The 17,083-nt window shown below is 48.0% G+C and overlaps 1 long non-coding RNA gene across 1 annotated transcript; it reads left to right on the top strand.

Annotated features, from left to right (window-relative positions):
* Window positions 1–216: 216 nt before the first annotated feature.
* On the top strand, window positions 217–16,335 carry LOC130595018 (uncharacterized). The gene is made up of 3 exons (XR_008971203.1): window positions 217–348; window positions 12,640–12,768; window positions 16,237–16,335. It is a non-coding gene; the product is annotated as an uncharacterized LOC130595018 (long non-coding RNA).
* The last annotated feature ends 748 nt before the right edge of the window (window positions 16,336–17,083 follow it).

Below are 17,083 nucleotides of genomic sequence, written 5' to 3'. Positions count from 1 at the left end.
ATAAACAGGCTGCCTGCTGCCATCCGACCTAGCAGACCAACACTTTTAATTGACAGTGCAAGTAATAGTGGTGTGGGACTCTAATCTTTTACAGAACACTCAATAAATGAAGAGGAAAGTTGATTTCTTGCAGTGCCACTGAGAAAGCTTTATTGTTTTTCAGGGTCTGCGTCTCAACCCAGGTCTTCAGAGCCAGGTTCTCCTGTGGCACAGACATCCCAACTCATCCGCTGCTGACTGCCCTCCCCTGCCCAAGCTTTCTTCCCAGGGCTGGTTCAGGATTCTGTTGAGCATGGTTGAGTGTGGTGACATATCCCTGGGCTTCAAGAGGCCAGTCCTGGACAGGAGGTGAGTAATACAAGTGTTATCTATGGTTCACATCACTCTATCCAAGCACCCATCTTGCATCTTGAAACTTCTCTAATGTGAGATCATTACAATCTTGTGTACCATCATTGAATCATGGAATGGTTTGGGTTGGAAAGGGCCTTAAGATCATCCAGTTCCAACCCCCTGCCATAGGCAGGGACGCCTCACCCTACATCATGCAACCCCAAGGCTCTGTCCAACCTGGCCTTGAAATGCTTGGGAATAATATTCTGCACTCCTGAGATACAGTTCCTGTGCCTGCACAGGAGAGAAACAGGTACTGCTCATTCAGCACCTTCCACTTCCATTGCACTGGAGGAAAGCTTTGAATCCCAATCCCATCCCCGCCTTCTCAAATGACCTTTCAGCGCTGGGGCAGACCACACTCCTCTCCCCTAACCGGGACCTTAGTGGCTCTGAGGTGGGATGATCGCCCACTTTGCCACCCCACACAGCTCAGCCCAGCGAGGGGAGGAAGCGTGCTGCAGCTGGGGCACCCCGCGGGTGCCAGACCCCGCTCAGCAATGAGAACCGTATGTGCGCGCCGGCGCTCCTCGCGTATGGCGAATGTCACATCGGATTAAGGCACATCAAGCCATAACGGGTGCAGAGTTCGATGCCTTTAATTAGTCCAGTCAAAGGCAGGAATTCCCCTCTGCCGGGTGAGTCTGCTCCCATGACAAGAAGATTAGCAGCCTTGGCTTGTGAGCGTTGAACTCCGAGTTTTCCATCCCACTTGAAGTCGGTTGCAGTTTTCTCTTCCTCACACTGGGAGCTTTGAGGGGCTGGTTTCATTCCAGGAGGGCAGGGGTCAAAGCACTTTAGTAATGGCAGGGAGCCCTGTCCTCGGCGTGTCTTTGGGCAAATCTGCTCCCTCCTGGACTCTGGGTTGAGCGTTTTGTGCCTGTCTGGACCTAACAAGGAACCTAGGAGTGCACCAAGAACTCCCCGGGGAATGCCAGCACCAAAAGTGGTGTCTGGTGGACATCAACTGGCCCAGAGTGTTGATAAGTGCTGGATTGAACAGACCAAAGGGCAGAAATCCTTCTGTCTGGCAGTACGTGCCAGCCATGGGCTGCTTGGGAGGATGCTTGTTGCCATGCTTCAGCTGCGTAAAGCAGTTGGTAGGCGGTTGTGTTTGAGCAGTGCCATGTTGCCCTTTGTCTCTGCTCCTGGTCAGTCCTTTTCAACCACCTCAGGGCTATAAATGTGTATGGGCAGTGCTAAAATCCAGCACTGTAGGGCCAGAAACCCACCAAGAGCTACTCTGAGCTCCTGATGCATTTTTACCATGGCTGTTTATGGAGCTTTTTATTGCATTCAACTCTGGGTCCCCAGTATAAGGATGTGGATCTGCTCAAGTGAGCCCAGAGGAGGCTGAGAGCTGGGGTTGTTCAGCCTGGAGAGGAGAACACCTTAGAGCAGCTCCCAGTGCCTAAAGGGGCTACAAGAAACCTGGAGAAGGACTAGCACATAGTGAAAGGCCAAGGGGAATGGCTTTAACCTGCCAGAGGGGAGACTGAGATGAGCTCTTAGGCAGAAGCTCTTCCCTGTGAGGGTGCTGAGGCGCTGGCACAGGGTGCCCAGAGAAGCTGTGGCTGCCCCATCCCTGGCAGTGTTCAAGGCCAGGTTGGACACAGGGGCTTGAAGCAAGCTGCTCTAGTGTGAGGTGTCCCTGCCCGTGGCAGGGGTTGGGACTGGAGGAGCTTTAAGGTTTCTTCTAACCCAAACCATTCTATGTCTTCTGCAGTTGCCTGACAGCAACTATTGGCTGTGGTGAACATGGATAAAGTCTTGAATACCTGTGATGTGGTCTAAATGGTCTAAAATGTCTATTTCTAGGATGCTGTTGAAGTGCTCAACCTATGTGGTGTTCTAGTTTGTATTTTCTTACGCACATTAAGATTTCTTTTGCCATTATATATCACCCCATTACTATAGTTAATACAATTAGAGGGGAAATATCTTAATTCCATATTTGTCTCCTTTTTCTATCCATTTGGTTTAAGCTAAGCTCTACAAGAGCTTAAGTTCATTGCTTCTTCGTCAGAGCTGTAGGAAGGTTTTTGTGCCTGACTGCTTGTCCATTTCCTCAGCTCAGTACAATATTCCTCCCTGCACTCTCTGAGATCCTGAGATTTTTTTCTCTTGCCACAGCAAAACTGTTCAACTTTTAACTTAAACGGATCTTTACTTTGGTAACTTCATGCTGCCTCCTCTGGAAACGAGTCCTGTGCTTGCATGCAACTTCACATTATCTTTACATGGAAGTGGGTCAAAGGTCTGGTTGGCAAAGTGTATTCCTGACATCTGTAGATAAGAATAAGCAGTTTGGGAGTATTCTAAATACTGTGGAAACATGTGAGAACTGGAGCTGCTTGGGTTATTGTTGGATTAGCTGCAGCAAACTGAGATGTCTGGGTAGAATTCTGTATCAGAGATAGCGTGATCATATGGCACAGCAGAAGTTAAGATATTCTTGGAGTTTTGAGATCAGGATCTCAGCTGATAGAAGCATAAATCACTGAGACCAGTAAGATCTTTCTCATAACCATGAAGGTGAGATAAGCACGGGCTGCAGCTGTTTGTTAGTGAAGTTGCAGAAAGCAGAGTGGTTCTGTGTACAATGCCCCTTGTTTCGGTTATTTTGGGGTAGCTAATAACCCAAATCCCAAGTTCTTTAAGCTGGGGGTCCTCATGTGTCCTGTAGCCATGGGCAGGGAGGGGATATGAACATGGCCATGACTGATGCTTCCTGCCTGCGAAGGCGGCTCCGTCTGCAATAGTCAGGATCTAAGATTTAAGGTCAGGCAGGATGAATCATTTTCAGAGGCTGTCAGGTTTCCAAGTCACCCCTATCCTGGTTATTGCCCCTCCTAATGGCCACTGTGGTATGCTGTATCCTTTGGTTGGAACAGTATTTTCCTAACAAATTACTCTGTGGTGCACCTGGGATGCAGTGATTTATGAGACAGATTTGCATGAAGGATACACGCTGCATATATAAGGGGAAATCCTACTCGGGCTGTTCTGCTGTGAGCTGGAAGGGGCTGTGCTGGACTGGGGAGCAAGGCAGTGAAATCCCACTCAAGCCATCCGGCCATCACCCATGGGCTCAGTGTTTAGTCAGGTGCAGCCCAGCTCGTGTCCACAACCCTTGTGTTGTCTTACCTTAAAGAAAGCTTTCTTGGGACGTGTCAGAAGGAAAGGCCGTGGCTCAGACACCACGAAAGGGAAGTTTATTTAAGTAATTACCAATGAGGGAGTGCCTGCTTCCTGGGAATTAATGACTGGTGGGGTTTTGATGGCCTTTGCATGGTCCTCAAGAAGCGACCCAAGCCGATGGCTTGATGGCGCGTAGGGAAGTGCGAACACACGTAGGGGTGTGATAGGTGGGTGACACTTGTTTTGGTGGCTCTTGGGAGAGCAGCTCAGCAGAACAGAGCACAGATTCTTGCACAGCCTCGGGGGAATGCCTTGGCTTATTTAATTGCAGTGATTTTGAGCTGACTTCCCAAAAGGTGTTTGGAAAGCTCAGCTTTAATATCCTCTGCCCTGGTCAGAAGGAGGTAGCCTTGGTTCTCCTCCAGCCCCTGAGCTCCAGGGGCCCTGTGCTGGTTTAGTGAAGAAGAGGATTTGGCTTGCTGCTTCTGAACACTGATCTTGTTTGGTTTCCCCAGCGCGTTACTGCTTCTCTTGCATTCTTGTGGAAGTTGCTTGGGTTTGTTCCTCTTCCCTTTTCAGCCCTGTATGAAAAACCACTGAGCTTTCTAGTACTGTAATTGCCATCATTATTAATAATACCTTTAAATTATTCTATTCAGCCTTTCTGCAGTGCTTTCCTGACCATCATCTTTGCTCTTTGCCTTCCTTCAGTGTCCTGAGGAAACTCACAGCTTCTAGAAGTTATGCCAAGGAAGGACAGGGAGCTTGGCTCTGATATTTATGCATTTTCCCTAAGCAGCCCTTACCAGCTGGCGGAGAAGTGATGGGCCTTCTATTGCCCAGAATGGGGAAGGCCCCAGAACACCAGAAGTATCTAGTCTGAGTTCCTCCCTTCTACCATGCTGCTTGAGGCTTCCTGCCAGCAGCTGGGTTGGTGATGGTGGTGGTGCCAAGGAGTGGCTGGGATGGGGTATCAATAGCCATGACCTTGGGTGGAGGGAGGGTTGCACTGGGTTTAAGGTCTGTCCCAGGGACACCAGCACTGTTCAGAAGGCAATTCCAGAGCAGTTTATCAAAAGCTCTGGTTTCTATAAAGTCCAGGGTGCCAGACCTGGACACCTGAGGTGAGGTGGAACACAGGCAGATCTGGGCAGGGTTTGCTGGTGGAGCCCAGCTTATGTTTCACTGGCAGGTGTTGGAAACCAGGGCATTTCTGTGACTCTTTAAGTGAAAAATGAGCATTTTCTGATGAGTTGTAATGAAAATTTCCAGCTAACTCTCAACCCAGGCTTTCCTTTCACCTAGCCCCTTTCTCCTCTCCCCTTGCTCCCTATGGTTCTGCCCAGCCTGCAGGGTGCTGAGCATTGGAGCTGGGGAATTGTTAGTGATCAGGGTGCCCTAAATGCCAGCCGCAGATGCAATAAGGGACTGTTCTTTCCCACTTGAAATGCCTGTTGTATTTCCCAGGCAGCCAACACTGTAACCTCATTCTGACTATTTAAAAAGACTTTTTAAAGGTTTTGAATGGTTTCTGGCTCATTCTGTAGCAATAAAAACACAGTGCCTGAGAGTCAGACGTTCGGGACCTTAACCAAGTAACTAAATACAAAGATACTTGGAAGCATTGCCGAGTGCTGAGGAACAAGGTCATTACACTGGCCCTTACACCGTTGTTTGCACGCCCATGATCACTGTTCTGGGCTCTATCTAGTGACATTTGGGGTTACTGTGGAACAAAGAAATAGGGTAGGGATTTGCAGAATGAGAATCCCACTTGCTGTGGGGCGGTGGAGCAACTGTGTGAGGAAAACAGGCTAAAGAAGGCAAGTGAGGTGAGGAGTTTCCTTCTCATCCTGCTGCACAGAGACAGGAGATCAAACATCGCTCGTCTCATCTGGTTTTGTGAGGATAGGTTTCATCTCGTCCCTTCAGGTGACTCTTCTGAAGGACACACTACGAGCTCTTTTCTCTCCTGCCGTGGGTAGGATGGCACCAGGGCTTGCTTCCTGCTCTTTCTGCAACAGTTGTTCAGGTCTGAGGGTATCAAACTCCTCTGTTAGGGGAATCCAGCTCTTTGGATGGAAAGTACCAAACATGGCATGTGTTGATGTTGTTTTCTCTAGGCATCTGCTCTTTTTTGGGTTGAAGACAGGACAGTGAGGTAGGTGGAGCTTTGGTGTGACAGTTTGGTCATCCTTCCGATGTTAGGTAGAGTGGAAATGGTGCATGTTGGCTGTCATCCTGGAAGAGGGTGAGATACTGAGCACTCACGTTACTAGGACTGGAAGCTGTGGCTACCTGGGTAAACCCACCCATCAGGTACATTTCTGCAGGTCCCACAAGATGCACAGGCTTGTCTGATGCTGCTTGAAACCAGCACCCAATGCACAGGAGGAGCTATCAGCCCTGGCCACCACAATACTTCTTCATGCTTGTTTGCCTACCTTGGTGATAACACACGGCATCCACATCATCCTTGCACACAGGATCCCATGACAGCTTGTGTTGCCTCCATCTCAGTTCTCTTGGTCTGGGAACGGTGCTTACTCCCATGAGACCCTGAAGAAAGAGCCCAGCAGCTTTAGTTAGAGTCTGCAGGACTCAATTTAGGTTCCCAATCCCCAGCATGGTTCTTGCTCTGACACCAGCATCACGAGAGCCTTGGGTGGTCACAGAGGTCATCAAAGTGACTTGCTGGAAGGTGATTTTCCTCCAAGTGACTGAGCACACAGTGTACGTGCAGATCACGGTGCCCGGTTTGCCAGATGGCTCCTGGCATCGGATCAGGGCTTTTCCAGGCAGCAGGGAAGAATGTAGAGGGAAAGGCTGATAAATGGTCTGTGAAGATTTGTCTGGTACCGTTTTGGTCCTCTGGGAGCAAGGACCTGATTGCAGATAAAATGTCTGATCTTTTGCTGGCATAAATCAGCAGAACTCCACCAAAGTTAATGGTGGTGTGCTGATTTACACCCAAAATCATTCATGTGCTCTGTCTCGTGTCCATTTTTTCTCCTCTCCTTGGATTAGAAACCAAGTCTGTAAAGCTAATATGGTCCCTGCAGCGGTATAACTTCCACTGAGTGCTTGCCTGAAGAGGTTAAAAGCCCTGTAAACTGCTTTACATTCTCTAATAATAGAATACAGATGCAAAGGGGAAGGATTTGATGGTCAATTAATGCAGAAACTATCCAGTGCTTTGCATAGGTCCTACTCCCTGGCTTTGAAATACAATGCCCAATTAAAACCTTACCCAGAACTATACAGAAAAAAGAAAAGGGATAATACACTGCAGCACTCTCGGTAGCATGCTGCAGTTTTCAGGGTGCCTCTGAGCTGTTCCATATAAACCCTTGGGTTTCTCTGGGTGCTTCCAACTACAGCTGCTCCTGGAGAAGAGCTGGGAAGTGGCATTCAGCTGGCGATGCTGCAGAGAGGGTTATTTTACAGAGGAAAAGAGGAGGAGGAGGGTAAGGAAAGTGTTGTCAATCCCTCGTGCATTCTTCTGTAAGGAAAATGATGGTTACTGGAAATGTTCTGCCCTTTGGCTGGGTTATCCCATGCCGGGCCAGGCAGTGCCTGCAGAGGAGCCCTGGGGATGGGGTGGGCAGACACAGCCTCAGCATATTCCAGGAACTCACTTTGCACTTGGGTTGAGTACCACTTGCTCCAGCTCTTCAGGGTGGAAGGTATTGATGAGCTGTCAGGATGTCTCCACATGTGATGATGGCTCCAAAGGAAGGGTGCAGTTCCTTTGCTTATTTGTTGGAGCAAGAGAGGTTGGGGCTGCAGTAGCATGGATGGGATCTGGATTTAATAGTCTAGAAGCTGGAATGAAAGCCCTCCTCTTCCAGTAGTCCACAGCACAAGTAGGAGCTGAAAGGGGAGAAGGCAGTGTGGGCAGCAGGGAGCACCGGCAGTAATTAATCAGGGTAACAGCCAACCCCTTCTTGGCTCTGGAGCTTACTCACTGGCAAAAGACAGCAATGTGGAAATATATCACCTTATTCTAAGGGCTGTAGTAATTTACTTACCATGCAGAGCTACAGAGAGGTGGGAAAGCAAGGCTCTGCATCCCTGAGGTACCTGGAGACACTTCCTGCAGCACTGAGCCTAAGGACATGGGCTGCCTTAGCCCTGCTGGGCTGCCAGATTGTCTGGACTGAGCCTGCTCCTTGGTCAACTCTTCTCTGCATTAATCAGACAGAAGGGATGGGGATCACATCACTGACCTTCACCACCGATAACCTGGGTAGCTCATACAGCCCTTCGATCTGAGCCTGTGTGCTCAGAGACTATCTCTTCAAGGAAAATGAATGCATTCAATAGTAGAGATCCAAGGAAGGCCACTTCCTTTCTTGGCAGGGTCTCCTTCCATGTGCACAGAGCAAACTGGTAATTGAGCCAAACCAGTGGCTTGAACAGGGATTCATGGTGGTGGCTTCCCCTGGGCCTGAGCAGGAGGCATGGCAAGTCCATCTGTGAGGCATCAAAACCCTGATGGCAGCTCAGCGTGTCTTGTTATTCTCTCGCTGCCTCTCTTTTGCTCCCTTTCATGGTTTTGTAAAGAGGACTGGAATATACAAAGTCTTCAAAGCAACTAATAGAATAAATCTATCACAGATGGCCTAGAGCCTGTTGGGGATGGGGGCTCTTCCAGGTGGGTCTTCAAGTCCAGTTTAGATTGAAGGTTTTGGTGTGTTTCTCTCTGGGCTCATGCACCTTCCTCAAACCCTGGGTTTAGTCCCAGCTGTGTAAAATCTCAGCACAGATTGCCAAGGTCAAGGGGAATTGCCTGAGTTTGAGAAACTAAAACTGAATGAATGGAGCATGATATGAAAGCATAATGGAGCTGATTTTTTTATTGCAGGAAGGCTTCTCGACACCATTCTGACAGCATAAAGGGTCATTTACATCTATTTTAAGCAATGTAAAAGCTTGATCCTCATTTACACATGTTGAAAAGAAAATATAATATGCACCGAGACTAAGCCCTTTCCTACTGCCAAAGTGATGGAAAGAGACTTTAGTGTAAATAAGGTTCAGGCCTGTTTTCGGTTTCAGTGCCACGAACGTGCCGGTGCAGATGCAGGAAAGATGCCAAATGTATTTATTTTGGCCTGCTGGGGTGTTTCTTCAGTTTTCTGTCTGCAGAAGAAAGTGAATGCGCACGTTTTGGCTCTGCCTTCCACGAGAGCCACTGGAAGTGTCACTTCCCCCCTCTCAGCAGGGCCCGAGGATGCTGTCCCAAAGGCCACCACACAGAGGATGCTCTTGTTGGACAGGACCTGGGGGACCGGTGGCTGCTGAATGGGCACCTTTGTGGTGTGGGTTGTGAGTTCTCTGTTTCCAGCTGCTACGCTGCTCCCAAGGACTCTGCAGCAGCTTTAAACCAAGCAGAAACCAAAGATGCACAAGCTGACAAACTCTGTTTGTGTCAACTAAAGAAAAGCAGCTCTCTGCCGGCTGCCGGAAATGGGCTCCAGACCTTCTCCTGGGCTGGAGGAGACACGGAGTAACTGCTCAAAGATGTGAGTAGTTCCCTAAACAGGATGATGATGACAATTACAGGCTGATAGGGGCTCAGTATTTACATCTCCTTAACTAGTCTGACTTTAAACCCAATCAGAGTCCCACAGAGCGTTGCTCTTCCCCTTCAATGTTCTCCATTGAAGGAGACTGTGATTTATCATGGGGCACAGGGGCAAGTGGCTGATACTCCACAGAGGTTCAATAATACGGACCATCTGCACTCAGAGTGTGATGCAGCCTCTCCCCATCCTTTTTTCTCTCCATGTAGGACAAGGGGCAGCCTAGATCTAAAGGGAGGTGCAATTTTAAGCAGGGCTGACGTGCCTCTGTGCCAGCGTGGGACGGATTAGAATTAGTTTCTGCTAATTTGCTCCACATGGAGCTTTCAGTTTGAATTCTGTCTCCTGAATTAACAGGCAGACCACCCTCTTGGTATCCTGACTGCTGGATTTCCCCCTGTGAGGGAAGATTTCCTCATCCATCCCACTTCTTCTGTCATTCAGGCAGTGTCATACTCGCTGATCCAAGGGAAGGGGTGTCTGTAGCTGTGGGTGTTCCTGGGACCCCTGAGTGGATTCAGACCTGGGCAGTCATTTCAGAAAACAGGGAACCTTTGGGAGCAGGGTGGATACATAGTCCAGTGATTATTACCTCCCATTTTCTTTTGTTCCTGTCTGAATCCCAGATTGTTCCTGTTCAGGAGGCAGTTCTTGGTGTCATTGCTCTTACCAGAGGAACCAAAATAAGTCCTGTCAGAAAAGATCCAGGGGCTGATTTCATGAGCCTATAGGGATGCTGGGGAGGGACTCTTCGTTAGAGACTGTAGTGAAAGGACAAGGCGTAATGGGTTAAAACTTAAACAGGGGAAGTTTAGATTGGATGTAAGGAGGAAATTCTTTCCTGTTAGGGTGGTGAGGCCCTGGAATGGGTTGCCCAGGGAGGTTGTGAATGCTCCATCCCTGGCAGTGCTCAAGACCAGGTTGGACGAGGCCTTGGGTGATATGATTTAGCGTTAGGTGTCCCTGCCCATGGCAGGGGGGCTGGAACTAGATGATCTAAAGGTCCTTTCCAACCCAAACCATTCTGTGATTCTATGAAACCAGCTGTTTCTGCAGAGTGGTATCAAAAGAGGTCCTATGGCAGTTCTGCTAATGAAGACCACAGCCTCTATAGCTAGGCCAGACCCATCGGACTGAAAAAGCCAAAGAAGGGTGATGCACTTGCACTGCAGAGACACCAAAGGTTCATAGTGAGATGTGGAGAATGCCTGCTCATCCCATGAATTGATGGGGTCTATCTGCTGCCCTGTGCAAAGGGCTGCACAGGGTGTATTTTGTGGGGTTTCACTCAGTCCAAGGAAGATGCTCTAAGTCAGATGGTTCCTTTGGGAGGACTCGGAACCAGGCTTGCATTGGGGGGGTTCTCCCTAAAGTTCAGCCTCCATGTGCCACTTCTCAGGCCCATCCAGCCGAATTATTCATCCCCATGTCACTTGCTGAAATTTACTGTTAACCATCAGAAGGAAGAGCCAGTCACTGGGCTGGCCTTAGCCAAATCTTGATTGTTTCACCCTTCTCAGGATGTGTTATACCCTGTGTGCCTTTGCATGGGTTGCTTCAGTATCTCTGTGGTTAGGTTCCCACCTGAAAAATGATCTTACTGTAATAACAGTCCCCTTCATGTCCACAGCACCCTGGGTAATTCTTAGCTGTGTAATTTCTCAACAAAGGTCTGGACATTTCCAGTAGCTTCTGAGTCATTAAGAACCTGTTTACTTGGAGCCATAACTGTTCCTGGCAAATTATACTGAGATCATGGAGGACTTCTAGGAGCTCCTTAGACATTCAGGACCCCCATACAAACCTTGGGTAGCACAGCCCCTGGACTTGCTGCCCATAATAGGAGGCAGAATGAGGGTCAATGTTGAGCAGTGCTGGGTACTTTGAGCCCAGGCAGTTGGGTACACAGTGGTGGTGTGAAACCAAAGTATCGCCACTAAGTGCCCTGAGTCCCCGTACCATGTGTAAATCTGGAGCACCTTCAGTGGGTGTGAATGAATGAACTCAGATGAATAAAGCTAAAGATCCTTTTATAGGGTTTTCCCATTTGCCTGAGAACCAGTCACATTTCTTTCTGCTTGAACTTTCAGAGGGCTCAGTATTTCATCCTTGCTTTTAAAGATTTGTGTTACGTTTTGATCCCAGCCCCAGTGTAAGAGCTAACTTTGTGCTCCTGGGTTCTAACTATAATGAATAGTGTTTTGTGTGCTAACTGTAGTGATGTGTTTGCAGGCAAAGGCTGGGGAAAGGAGGAGGAACAGAGTTTCTCTGTTTGGGCTGTTCCAAGCCGGTGTGTTGCTGATTCCTTCCTGGTTATGGTCTGTGTGAAATCTCAGCAGTGCATCTGCAGGGGTTTCATAAAACCATCCCCAAATTTATTGCACTTTTTCAGCCAAGAAAGACTATCTCAAAAAGTTCTACCTCAGAAGGCTTCATTCTGTCTTTACCAAGCTGGCTTACTTCTCTTGGGTATTTCAGAACAGGTGCCGTAGCCACTTACCCACATTTAATGTCTCAAAAGCCTTTTTCACAGCCCCCAGATGAAACTAGGCAAACCTGATGAAATATTTGATTTGGTGTCTACGCATCTTTAAAACTTGCTTTTATTTGGAGTGAGGTGAAGTGATATCTGTGTCTTTTTGTTCAGGGCAACCTGACGTTGGGTACCAGAGAAGCAAAGGAATCATTCATTCACTTAGTTCTGGGGCTTCCCTCTTTCCCAGTGTGGCCTTCAGTGCCTTTACCCGTGTGTGCCCTTCCTGCTGATTTTCATTGCATACTCTTGAAGTCATCAGTGCAGACTTTCTCGTGTGAACCTGGGTGTTTATTGCTCTTCCATGATAACTGGCAGCAGGCATTCCCATACAATGGGTCCAGAACAGCTCTGTCTTGGCATAAGACTGTTTCTCCTGTGGTTTTCCCTTTTTCCTGCCTGCTGGAGATAAGATGGAAACGTGCCTCTTGTGTACTTTGTCCTATATCGTATGCAAGAGATGGGAATGCTCCTTGGGAAGAGGAGGAAAGCAAGCAGGTCAGCTGCAGAGCACCCATCTGTAGTACACTGATGGGTGCTCAGAGGGCTCTGGGCACAGTTGTGTTGGACAAAGGCATGGAGAGAGCTGAGTCCTGGGGATGGCTCTCATTGGAAATGCGGCAAGAGCCACCATGCTTCATCTAGATGTCCTGTTCTTCCCAGACTTCTGGTAAGGAGCAAATTTGGAGGTGTTTCCAGCAGGATTGCTTGGCTGATACGGTCCATTCCCTGTGTCTTATCTGGACCTGGCCTTGTGCCCGAGTTTGCTTACTGAGCTTGATGTCACCAAGCTGAGATTACTGCCCCAAAAAGGCTGCTTTGGGGCTCTGGACTGCTCCAGAGAGTAAAAATGTGGCTGGGAAATGATAATATGTGACCTGCATCCTGTTCTGGTAGTGTCACAGGCTGTCTGCTGAAAGTCCCTCTACCTCCCTTCTCCATTGTTAACTGAGCAGCATAATACTTCTTTTGTTTGTTTTTCAGAGCACAAACAACTCCTGCAAGCTGGAAAGCCTTTCCTAGTAATTCCCAAACACAGAAATATGTGCCTGCAATGTGGCACTTTTTAGAATGGCATCCACTCAGATGGTGGAGGATCCATCACAGCCCGGGGTGACTAATTCCAATGGCTCATTACTCTTTCAATTACAAACTGGCACCTTCCTTGCAGTTTGAATTTGTCTAGTTCTGGCTTCCAGCCATTGGATGTTGATATGGCTTTGTCTGTTAGATTAAAGAGAGTTCTGCTGTAAGAGATCTCTTTAGTAAGTGTTCTTTATTGTTAATAAGATACTTCTTCATCTTCTTTTTGGTAAGCTAAATTATTAAGCACCTTAACAAGTATCTCAGTGTGAGCATCCCACAGTTCTCCAGCTGTACTTGCAGTTCCCTCCTGAAGTCCTACTCGGGTACCCTTTGGTTGCTTGGTAACCCCATGATGCAGTTTGAGATGTCTGGGTGGAACTGGCACATCTGCAGAGGCACTAGGTGCAGGTATCTGTGTTTAGGCACCTGTATCGAGCCCTCAGATTCCAGAAGAAGGGGGTAAAATCTATCTCCCCAAACTTGAGCCACCCACAGGTTTAGCAGTAGACCAAACCTATCACGTAGTCTCTGGAGTACACCTTGCTTAGTCCAAGTGCTTATGTGGCTTTCTGGTAACTCAGCCAACACTCACTAAGCTGCAGTTGCCCAGAAGGTGACTCTGGCATAAGGTGCCTGTTCTGCTGCCCATGGTCTGGCTGTGAGGTCCTCCTGGAGGACAGCTTGGCAAGCTCATGATGGAGACCCGAGCCCTGCTTTGCCAGTAACATTTAGCAGAGTTAGGGTGTTGTTGCTGATTATTGTGACCTCAGGGACAGAGAACACTGTTGTTTGGTTCCAGGTATCTTAGAACTTGGCCTAGTCTTTGTGTTGGGGTGCAGATGTTGGCAGGGAATTTTGAAGAAGAGCCATCAGCCGTGTTCTGCACTGTTATGTCTGTCTGAGGGACACCTGAAGAATGCTTTCCTCGTGGCTCTTCAGAATGTGCTGACTGGAGATGGTGTTCTTTAATGATGGTTTAAAACTGTTTAACAGTATGCTGGCTTTTCTTAGTGTAATTTGGGTTTATAGACAGTGACTGATCATGTGCCAGGAGTTTTATTATGGACAACAGATCTCATTCAAGCAACAGCAGGGACCAAATACCCATTGTTTAACCTCACTACTTAGAACAACGTTGATGACTCCAGGCATACCAGATGGAACCTACCATCCCATTCTGCTCTGTATGAATGATCAGCAAGTGATGGGCTGCAGAATTCCTTGTGAACTGTGCTGTGTAGGAGCTTCTTTCAGGCCCCTGCTGTTTAATACAGGAGGTCTTTGATGCAGTTTCTGGTGAGATGGCCACCATGGGGCTTCCTATCGAGTCTTTGCCACCATGCAGCCGTTAGAGTGCAGCAGCAGAGCAGAGTAACTTGTTTCATGGGACCATATTCTTCTCTGTACCAAAGGTGTTTTCAGTTGATCCAACCTTAGGGATCCGTCTGGGGGCTGTGAACTGAGGGCTTCAGGAGATGCCTCCTTTGTGCGCTGTTGATAAACTGATCCTTCAGTATTCAGTGAACGCACAACTAAATGGGACATGAACAGCCTGATCACGGCAGGGTAAAACACCCAGATTCATTGCTCAGGTGAGAAGGAAGCGTGGCAGAGCACTGAGAGCCTGAGAGAACAAGCATGAGTGTGTATAATCCATGGTGTGAAACCAGTGCTATAAATAACGGGCTGATGGAAACCAGATCTGTTCTGCGTATGCATCCCGTTTCTACTCCAAAGCAAGAAACTTGTTTGCAGTGAAACGCTCATACATGGCCATGCTTTGGCCTCTGTTCCTTCCCCTAAGGCATCTGCTGGTCCTCCTGAGACCTTTAAAAGGAGGTTCTGGGTGTGACCCACGAAAGGAATGTGCAGATCGCGTGAAAGGTTTCCTATCAGCGACTGCATGCGAGGGGAGGCCAGCACCAGGCATTTTATAATAGAAATGATCTTTCTCACTTGTTCCTCCCTGCCCATATTTTACAAAAGAGGAATGCTGGGAGCCAAACGAACTCGTCTGAGGGCAGAAGATGACTGTAAAGATAAGCACTGCTGATATAAACACCCAGGGCTCTGCTGTTAATATTTGGGACTTTGGTCTCTTCAAGCTGCCAGTCAGAGAAGGCAGGGATTGCCATATATAAATGTCCTCAGTGCTAAATCCTACTGTGAGCCATCGGAGTAAATAGGTTTGTTTTTCTTTTACCTTGTATTCATATAAATCACTGCGGCCAGTGGAATTCAGCCTGCGTAAGGCCAGTGGGAGTGGTGGTACCTTTGGGTTCAGGGAGCATAAAGAGAGCTGAATTTTGGCTACCAGTTTTCAGGGAGTTAAATAGAAGGAAGCATATTCCCCAAGGCAAACAGCAGAGACCCATTTGGAATAAATCTGCTTGCTGGCTGCACTCCTCACTCTGGCAGTCAGCTCATTGACGATTCCAGCCAAGTTTTGCACTATGGTCAGCTTTAACTAATAAAGATCTAGCATGGTACCTTGCTAATCTCATTAGATGGAGAGGTATGTTTTGGTAGAGATTTCTGGGGGAGGAGAAAGGCAGAAATATGTTTAGCAAGTTGAGCTCAAGCCATTTCAGTCGTGTTTTTTAGCAGCGTGTATATATATGTATACATAGCATACACAGAGATATATATGTGTGCTTCTGCTCACTGTTTCTGCTTAAATCGCCCACTAAAAATAGTGGTGCCAGAGGCTTCAGTTACCAGTCCCCAGGGATAACGGCATTCTAGGCTATAGGGACTTAGAAACTCCAATAGTGTCATTGCTTATGGCTGGGTACTAATCCACAGAGGTCCTTGTACCTTGTTTGGAGTTAGACATACAGACCCCCCCCATCAAAATCCAGGAGGAGCTGTGATGCTAAAGCCTGCTGATTCCAGTGCCTTGCCCAGTGCCTCATTGTCAGGTTTATTTCCAGTGATGCCAATGGATATTCTCCCCTCAATGAACTAGGCTTTAAAAATACCAGGAATTGGGCCAGTGTTAATAAACAGCAGTTCTTTCGCTTGGCCTATGAAGCATCACCCCATCCTGCTGAGCCAAGCTCCTCGCAGGAGGGGAGAAAGGGGAAAACCTGGTTCTCTCTCCTTGTCTTTTTGGGTCTGTCTTAGCTTTGAAGCACTGTGCGGATCGAGGGGCTTTTGACACTGGGACCCATCAGCAGGCTTTGCTCTACCCTCTTTCCTGGTGGTGGTTTCAAACCAGGACCTGGACTGAACACATCATCGCTGTCCACCACATTCAGATGCTGTAACTAATGCAAAGAGGGAACTGCACTGATGTCGTGGGATACACTTGATTAACCAATTGGTCAAGGTGGTAGCGCGGAGCCTTTGTTGCCCCTTATAAGGTTGTTCCTTCCCCTTCCTCGTGTCACAACAAGGACGTTGTTGTGCTTTGCTGAATCCTTCCTTGCTTGGGGCCAGTCATTTATCAAAAGAGATTTCCATCTTGGACTAATAATTCATCTCTTATTGCAGCCCTCCCTGCTCCAAGGGCCCATTTGTTTCCCCTTATCACAGTCTCATTATTTGGTAAAGGAAAATCTCGGACTTTCTTGGGACCAGTGGCTGTGGTTTTGGGAGAACCTGGCTCCCAGGTGGGGATGTGCTTGTGAGCGTGGGAGAGGGCTTTCTAAGGGGGTCAGAGCCCATCCGTGGGACTGCTCCTATGGAAGGGGAGGATGGAGCAGGAATCCAGTGGGTTCAACATGAAATGCAAAGTCTCTTTCTTTGGCTTTAACTTTCCCTTTGTGCGTTTTTCACAGCCCGATGCTCCCACGTGCCTCACACCTACTCATCTCCCAGCACTCCCTTTCTCACACACAAGGCACGCTCACACTCTCACACATACTAATAAGAAATCCTGTAAATGAAGTTTTTTGGTCTTTCCCCACCCCCTTCCCGGAAAACTGGGAACAAAAAAAAGACAGGAAGGGTTTGTGTTTGTACGTACTTGGCCAGTGCCGGGATTAGAGAAGGGAGGATGGGTGGATGGATGAACAGATAGTAATCACAGCAGTGTAATTAATAATAATGACAGCGAGGCATCCTGCTCCTATTAATAGTGCATGCACAGCTTTAATCAGCTCTATCCACCATCCGGCAGGAGACTCCAGCTAAATCAATTGCTAGTTTCTATCCGAAAGGTTGTTCTGACAGATTGATGGAGGGATCCCCCTGGTTCTTCCTTTTAAAAAAGGAGAAAATATGAATTTATTCTTAATTTCTGCATCTTTATCTGACCCACGATGATATCTTTGTTTTATTCAGTGACCCCAGTGCAGCTCTGAGGCATTGGAGAACGTGTCAGGGAGTTCCCCACTTC

This window comes from Pezoporus wallicus, unplaced genomic scaffold (assembly GCF_028554395.1).
Source record: "Pezoporus wallicus isolate ANWC-B61680 ecotype Strahan unplaced genomic scaffold, APGP_CSIRO_Pwel_v1 contig_8702, whole genome shotgun sequence".
Lineage (NCBI taxonomy): Eukaryota > Metazoa > Chordata > Aves > Psittaciformes > Psittacidae > Pezoporus > Pezoporus wallicus.
This window is presented reverse-complemented; position numbering and strand designations above follow the sequence as displayed.